Source organism: Gymnoscopelus microlampas (assembly GCF_963454915.1).
Source record: "Gymnoscopelus microlampas genome assembly, chromosome: 23".
NCBI lineage: Eukaryota > Metazoa > Chordata > Actinopteri > Myctophiformes > Myctophidae > Gymnoscopelus > Gymnoscopelus microlampas.
The window spans coordinates 19,295,924-19,304,495 of NC_139960.1; positions in this window are offsets into that span (position 1 = coordinate 19,295,924).

An 8,572-nucleotide genomic window follows, 5' to 3' on the forward strand; every position below is an offset into this window, starting at 1 on the left:
GCACCGAGTGCCGCGCTATGAGCTTGTAGATTTTGCTATTTTTTGAAGAATCGTGGGAAAATGTGTGCAAATCTTTGAATATATATATATATTTTTGTACAAATGTCTAATAAATCCAGTTTTTTTTGAAAACTACGTATGTTGCTATATAATCAGTGGTTCTCAAACTTTTTCATGTCAAGGACCACCCAAAAGTATATGTATTTGGCCGTGGACCCCCCATCACAAAACATTTTGTTCCAGGGACCCCCCAGAAGCAAAGATTTGAGTTACAAATGTTCGCTTTTTTATACATCCAAATAATTTGCACACATTTTCACGATTTTTCAAAAAAATAGCAGATCTACAAGCTCATAGTATGAGCTTGTAGATCTGCTATTTTTTTAATAGCCCAAAGTATAGAAATAACGGGTTTAAGTGGTTTACACAGATGCGTTCCCGGGTCTCAATGGGTTAATCCTCCACCTTTGCGCTGGGCCTATAGCCCTCACTCCTCCCTAATGAAGTGTGGCGGAGCCGGGGCCGCGCTACATAAACCATCTGGCATGGCTTGTTATCCCTGACAGGAAATGATCAAATTTCAAACGCCACGCACAAGTGGTACAGTAATTACTGGAAGAGGGTGGAGGTATCGAATGCCATAAGCATACACTGTTACATGCTTCATTTACGCCTATTTTGACCGCCTCCCCGCTTCTTATCTGCTATGGCTCATTGACATTATAGATTGAGGTAATCCTCACAGGACGGGTTCTCAGATTATTTATGTTATTAGGTTTAATTTTGGAAAACCACACTTGACCTCTGCAAAGGGTGATTAGATGTTTTGTATTAGCTTTTAATTAAAAATAAATTCTATTCCCACAAGTGTCATATGGGCATAATAATAATAAGGCCCGTACTAGTGACATAATACTTGCAATAATAGTTCAAAACATGCTTAATTCACCCACGTAGGAGGTGAGGAAAATATCTTGTCACCATGACATCAAATGTCACCCTTCCCTTAAGCAAGCGAACCCACACATTGGCAGTTATTTAAATGTGATGCTGTTTTGCAGTTTAATAGCTAACCTGCTGAACTCTTCCTCTGACACTGGTCTCTCTTAACTGTTCTAAAGGCTACAACAAAAAGGAATGGAGAAGCAGGAACAGCCTGCCAGAGGATGAATCTGTGGACTTAAAAAAAACAAAAAAGAATCCTAACATAATCCCATTTTTATTTTATGGAACACTGATGTCATTCCTACTGAGCAACTGTAGATTTTTTTTTTCATATGGGCACCACAGTGAGTAGTCATGTGACTACAAAGACAACACAAAATACAACATTGGGACAAAGCAGGGCAAACAAAAACAAAAAAAACTAGAACAAATAAGGCACCAAATGAACACAAAGTAGACATCATTAACAGGGAGAAAAGAAACTAAAACAAAAAAACAAACACGACAAAAACTGGAGAAAACAAAAACAAAAAAGCAGAAAACAAGGTACGGAGGCACATAGAAACTAACCCATGTTTAAGTTCATATTCTTTGCCACTCTTTTTCTCCAACTAAAAACATCAGAGCAAAACGATCATGAATTAAGTCAGTCCTTCATCAAGTGCCTGATAATAAACCAGTACCGTGTTAGAAGTGCTCAACTGTGGATTACTCACATAATGTGTTACCCTTAGTCTCGTGTTACCAGACAGACGATCTGAGATCTCTACCTAGCGAGTGTGTTGATTTCATCGACTAAAACTATGACGGAAAATGTTCGTCGACTACCTTTTTTCACTGACGAAAACTAAATAAAAACTAAGCTAAGATGACTAAAACTAAGACTAAATATATTGACAATTTCGTCTAAAAATAAAAACTAGACTAAAATGTTAGTGAGGGACTAGTGGAGAAGAGATCCAGTAGAACTAAGACAAAAACCAACAAATCAAAAAATCAACACTGCCTAGCGATATGTCTGGGCACTTCTAAATACGATGTAGTTGCTAGAGAATCACCACTACAGAATCACCACCCTATTGGACTTTTTTTTGTTTTTTTAACGCTATAATTGTAGAATAATTAAGAAATGAAGACTTGAGAGTAGTTGCATTGCAGGAAAAAAAGGAAGCCCGTAGGCTTATTCAGAGTCTCTTCCTTCTTGAATAATTTCAATAAAAAGCAGGCACAAATTGCTCATCTAGGAACAAAGACAATACATGCAAAAATGCAAGCAACACATAAACAAGTGTCTATCTATGAATTCACAAAACCTGTGTGTGTGTGTGTGTGTGTGTGTGTGTGTGTGTGTGTGTGTGTGTGTGTGTGTGTGTGTGTGTGTGTGTGTGTGTGTGTGTGTGTGTGTGTGTGTGTGTGTGTGTGTGTGTGTGTGTGTGTGTGCATTTTATTTGTAGCACCTCTCACAGAGAGAACTCACAAAGAGCTTTACCTACAAAAGAAATAGAAGCACAGCAGAAGCATTCAAGTGATTAAAAATAACAAAAACACAGGCTGTACAATTAATCTCAGGAAACAAAACAGCAGACACATGTTTCACACCTGGAGGAAAAATCGAAGACATTCCACGGATGCTTGTTTAAACTGTAGTGTCTTTAGGCGGTTCTTCAAAATGTCCACAGAGGCTTAGAGCAACTCTCAAGACCCGAGGAAGAGCATTCCAGAGTCTGGGAGCTACAAGGCTCTGTATAATGCATCAATGGGCAGGGCACGCATTCCCTATGCTTGCATATCGTTCCTGAGTAGGCCGGTGCCCACGGGTACTGCACTGGGTACTGTAACACAGGGGTTCTCAACCTGTGGGTCGGGGTCCCACAAAGAAATAAAGGAGTGGAATTAAAAAAGACCATTGCTGCATCAAAAGTAATCAACAAACTATACTATAAAAACTGGTCAAACATTGGCCAAATTGTCAAATAAAATAAAAAGAGGCAATTTTTTTAATTCATTTTACTAATTTGAAAAACTAGACCATACCCGGTCGACGCATCCGTGGGGGGATATGCGCACATGATCTGGCAACCCGGGAGGCAGTTCGTCCCATAGCTGGGCAGCCCCGTAACCATGGCGACAGTGTTTGACACAAAAACGCTAATAAGAAGCTGAGATTTGGTGAAATTGAAAAACGGGCTTCACAGTTAAGTTCAGATGGTAATGGTCAATGGCTGTGTGCAAAATCAGAGCAATTGGTCCAGCCACTGAGGAGAACCGGGTAGCTTCACCTACTCACCTACGCACCTACTCAAGATGGTTACTAGAATTATAGTAGGATAGCTGATCTACAAGCTCACAACGCCTCACAACGCAAGGCGTTATGCGCTTGTAGATCGGCTATTTTCACAATATTTATCTGTGAAACCGAGTCAAACTAAATGTAACGCCTCAACTCCTACAATTCCAAGTGCCCTGTCAGGGTGGGTGGGGGGGGTCCCTTATTTTGTTCAGTTAACTGGTTGTACTCATCTATGATTTTACTATCTCATTCAGGCTGCAGACAACCCAACCCACCCAGCCACCCACCGCAGTCCACTGTCCTGAGACTTAAGAGGTCTCACTGGCCTCCAAGACACAGAAGCCAGGCACACAGGTAGAGAGAGAGAGACACACACACACACACACACACACACACACACACACACACACACACACACACACACACACACACACACACACACACACACACACACACACACACACACACACACACACACACACACGCCAGTTAAAACCAATACACAGCAGTAATCTTGTGCTTCATTCTTTTCCATTTATGTATTTACTTATTTTTTTATTTTAGTTTGGTATCTTGTCTATCCCAACATTTGTTGTAGCAAAAAAAATCAGAAAAATGGATAATTACTAAAAGACAAAGAAGAAAAAAGCACACCTCCATACTTCATATTGTCTATCCTCCTGGGTGACTTTGAGGAAGAGTTCATGCCCTCAGACGAGAGACATGGAGGGCATTTTCTCCAAATGTCAATTGTACCATAGAAATTGGCCAGATTATTGCTTGACCTCCTGTTAAATTAATTACTTGGGCATCAGAGTTGGGTGGCTGAGGTACTTGGGGGGGTTGGTGGACTTATAGATGAAGGTCAGCCAGTGGAATTGCTGCTGGTGGTTTAGCAATGGCCAACTAGTAGAGAAAAACAAATCTCAATAGGTCATGAGTGACACAGGACAGAGAGGCTCCACAATAATTGGTTTGCGAACTTGCGAGTCATCCTACAAACCAGTGGTTCTCAACCAGTGGTCCGGGGACCACCAGTGGTCCTTGGGGGGGGGGGTACCAGGGGGTCCCCAGCTAAATGAGTTAACATAGCGTCACAATCATTTTAACCACTTAGCTTTGGCTATTCAAAAATAGCAGATATACAAGCTCATAGCGCGGCACCGAGTGCCGCGCTATGAGCTTGTAGATCTGCTATCTTGAAAATCTTGAAAATGTGTGCATAACATTTTTAACTCAAATCTTTGCTTCTGGGGGGTGCCTGGCACAACTTTTTCAGATGGGGGTCCGCGGGCAAATGTATCTCAATTTAGGGGTCCCTGGCATGAAATGAAGGTTGAAAACCACTGCCATAAACCAGTGGTTCCCAAACCTTTTAGTTCGGGACCCAAAAGAGAAATCAAATTTGATGTCTCTTGAAGCCCACATTGTGTTGCATTGCGGCGCGTTATGATACATGCTATTCTCACTACTTAAAACGTTTTTAAAATGTATGGAATTTCTTCTGACGTTTTTCGCATAATCGCAGTATTAGCCTAACAATGCAGTAGTTTTTTACGAAAACTCTGCAATAGGGTAGACTCAGAGGGCCATGTCAAATGGCGAAGACACAAACCCCACAACCATTGGCCAAAGGGTGGCGCTGTAGCAATTGAAAAGTGCACACTGTGAAAAGGCATAGCTCATGAACCGGTTGACCGACAGCAATAAAACGTCAATACACATTTGCGTCTCCTTATGAGGAACAAATGTGTCACTTTGACCTCTGGCTCTGACCTTTTGATCTCCCACCATTTTGAATGATATGAAAAACTGTTAAAATCTATTCCTGGGATTTTTGAGCAATGTGCACAAAACTTTCTACACATGAACTCTGGACCAATATTCAAAGAAGCTTTTATGAGCCAATGAAATTAGCAGTTTTATGAAAATGATTATTATAGCAATCGTTTGAAAATGCAAACTTTGAACAGGCATAAGTCATGCCTTGTTTGGCCTAAAGCCATGCAACTTGCTTACACATGGGCCTTGACTCATGAGGAACATATATGTCTCTTTGACCAGTAAACTCCGCCCTTAGATTTTTCGAGCAGTTTGAAAAACACTACGACTCATTACATCCAAATGTGATTTGCAGAATAAAACTCCTGACTTTATTCATTAAAGCATGTGCACTTTAGAAAGACAAGATGAAATGGCATTTTGACAGTATTTGTTTTCAATTTTGTGACGTATGTTCTAGTACATTCTAGTTGAATGGGTAGAAAGGAAGCCGGGGAAACAGAGGGTCACAGGTTTGAATCCAGGCCACGGCTAAACCGACTGGCAAGGAGTTGTGATGAAAAACTATAACGTAATTACAGTAGAATACTAGGATCCGTCCATGTTGTGTAGATGAAGTGAAATATTTGGCAAACTTTTGTCTTGATGACTGCATTTTTAACAGACATTGGTAGCTGCATACTGTAGCTTCCTTTTCTCTCTTTACAGTTTGGATGTAGCAGTAGTTCAGGTGGTAACGTCACTGTCTGTAGGTCACAAGTTCCCCGGATTTAAGTTTCCGCACACAAATCATGACCGTATTAATTAATGCACACTTTTTAAAGATAACATGAAATGCTACTTTTAGGTATTAGGTATTATTTTTGGTTCATGGCAGAAGGCAAGAGTTTATAATCATCAACAAACACCATGATGGAGCTCAATTTGTAGTGCGGCAGCCTGTTAGTCCGAAGGTCAAGAGTTCGATTCCTGTTCCTGGCCACGGGTTGAGATGTCCATGAGTGGGGTTTTTAATTGCTCCCCCGGCTGCTAAATATGACCACCTCAGCTGGGTCAAGCTGAAAAGTAGTTTCCCCTGTTGGAATCATTTAAGGTCTTTATTATTATCTTATCTTATCTTACTACTATATAATTGACAAAAGCTCTGAAAGCACAGGATCACTCCACATGCCTCCAAGACCTGTCACAGACTGTTGATCAGAGCTATGGCTATGTTTTAGGCATCTTACCCCACCTCGATCAGTGATCAGCGATCAGACCCTCAGCCTGATCTGGCAGGTTGCCATAGCAACCAGATACAGGAAGTCTGACCTCTTTATCACATGACCGAGGTTGGGAGGATGGGACTAGAGGTTAGGGCCGCAAAGCAAAGCAGGGAGGGAGGAGAGGAGAGGCCAGAGAGGCCGGACTTCGCATGACGTGTGTGCAGAGCTATAATTAGGCCAGGTCGCCGTAAGTTCAGAAATACCACTAATACCACTAACGCACGAGGAGGACATTGATTTAGAAGGGATGACAGAGGAAATGTTTGGAGACGATGACGATGAGGAGTTTAAACGATGGTGAAATAGCGATGATGTCTTAACTTTGAGCCAAGAAGACACCAGCCAAGTAAATAGGGAAGAACTTGAACAATACAATGTGGGCAAGGATAAAGAGGATGATGATGTGAATCTGTTACACACACACTATTTAGAAGAGATGACTGGAGAGTGTTTGGAGAGTTTGAAGCGACCCTGACATCTGATGAGTTTTGGACTTTGTCTGGACCAACCTCGGATCGGGCCTAGATGTGAGGGCCCTGACATCTAGTTATTATAAACAGCACCATGACCTCCAATATTGACCTTGAAAACAAAATGCTGGTGCTACCTAGCTTATTTTATATTTTAGGTTTAAAGTTAACTTCTTACAGTGGCAGAAGGGCACCCCCGACATCCACTGTCGGAATATGAAGCCGACTAACCACATATTGTCGCTATGGTGACGAAATGTATAAGCCTAATTAGAATACTACAATCCATCTGTGTTGTCTAGAACAGGGGTTCTCAAACTTTTTCATACCACACCCCATATTTGGGGGATTATTCTTGCTGTGTGTGTGTGTGTGTGTGTTTGTGTGTGTGTGTGTGTGTGTGTGTGTGTGTGTGTGTGTGTGTGTGTGTGTGTGTGTGTGTGTGTGTGTGTGTGTGTGTGTGTGTGTGTGCGTGTGCGTGTGTGCGTGTGCGCGTGTATGAGTGTAGTGGTCGCGTCACGTTGGTTGCGACAAACACACTTTTTCCCCCTTTGATTGATTGAATACTTTAGTGGCAGTTTGCAAATAAAACACAGGAAAGTACAGTTCAATACAACGTCTGCTAAGAGGATTTTAAACCCAAGATAGACTATGACTTGTTTCCATTGGGGTCCTTTGTAGCTACTCAAATGCTCATTTGTTAATTGCATGGGCTGCTTTGTCAACAACAAAGTTCAATCTATTCTGTTTCTATGGCTTATTGTGCGTATTGTATTGCCTTTTGCATCTTGCCTATTCTATTTCATTCCTTGGCCCTGGTATCGCTGCTTCCAGCTATTTTTTAATTTATGACATTTCTTTGAAAAATATAGCGTTTCGACTGCTGTCCGTACAACAGTGAAAAGCATAGAATTTTTTTTCCTGATTTCTCATACTCGCTCCCTATGGGCCGAAGTCCAGACTGATACCGGGGAGGAACGTGAGAGTGAATCCACGACGTCATCAGTCTGGCCAATGCCCAGGCTAATAAAAATGGGTCCCGACCCACTGTTTGGGAAACGCTGCTACAAACGGGAACACACGCTTGAAGTGCACTTTTCTGGATTGTATTTATGTTTTTAAGTATTTCTTTATTTTTTATAGTACTGTATATCAAGACATTCTTTGATCTTGACTTGGAGGTTGCAGATGTAACTTTGGAACAACAGATTCCAACACACTCCTCCTGTTCAGTGAGTGTAACTGTACTGTATGCTGATATTTGGTTGTTTGAATCCAGCTAAAGTTAAAGATTGGTAAAGATTACTGGGTAGGTGGTAATGTACACTCCAGTCCAGATCTATAAATATGAATGAAGGCTCTTTATGGGAATATTATATTATATTCTGTAGTGGCATAGGAAAAAACATAAGCCACTCCATTTTTTGCTCTGTGAACTGTCAGCAGTATAGCCAGACATAGACACTTCTGTGAGAAGCGGTTGTCAGGACAAAGTGATCGACTCGTCTGATGTGCGGTGACAACGGCAGTTATGAGTACTTTCATACTGGCACTTCAGGCCGTGTCTGAAGTCACTTTTAACCCATTAAGACCGGGAACGCATCTGTGTGACATTTGTAGATTTCTTTGACTATTCAAAAATAGCAGATATACAAGCTCATAGCGCGGCTATGAGCGCTACGAGCTTGTAGATCTGCTTTTTTTTTTTAATCGGGAATATTTTAGCAAATCTTAAAGCGAACATTTGTAACTGAAATCTCTGCTTCTGGGGGGTCCCTGGAACAACATATTTTGAGATGGGGGGGGGGGGGGGGGTCCGC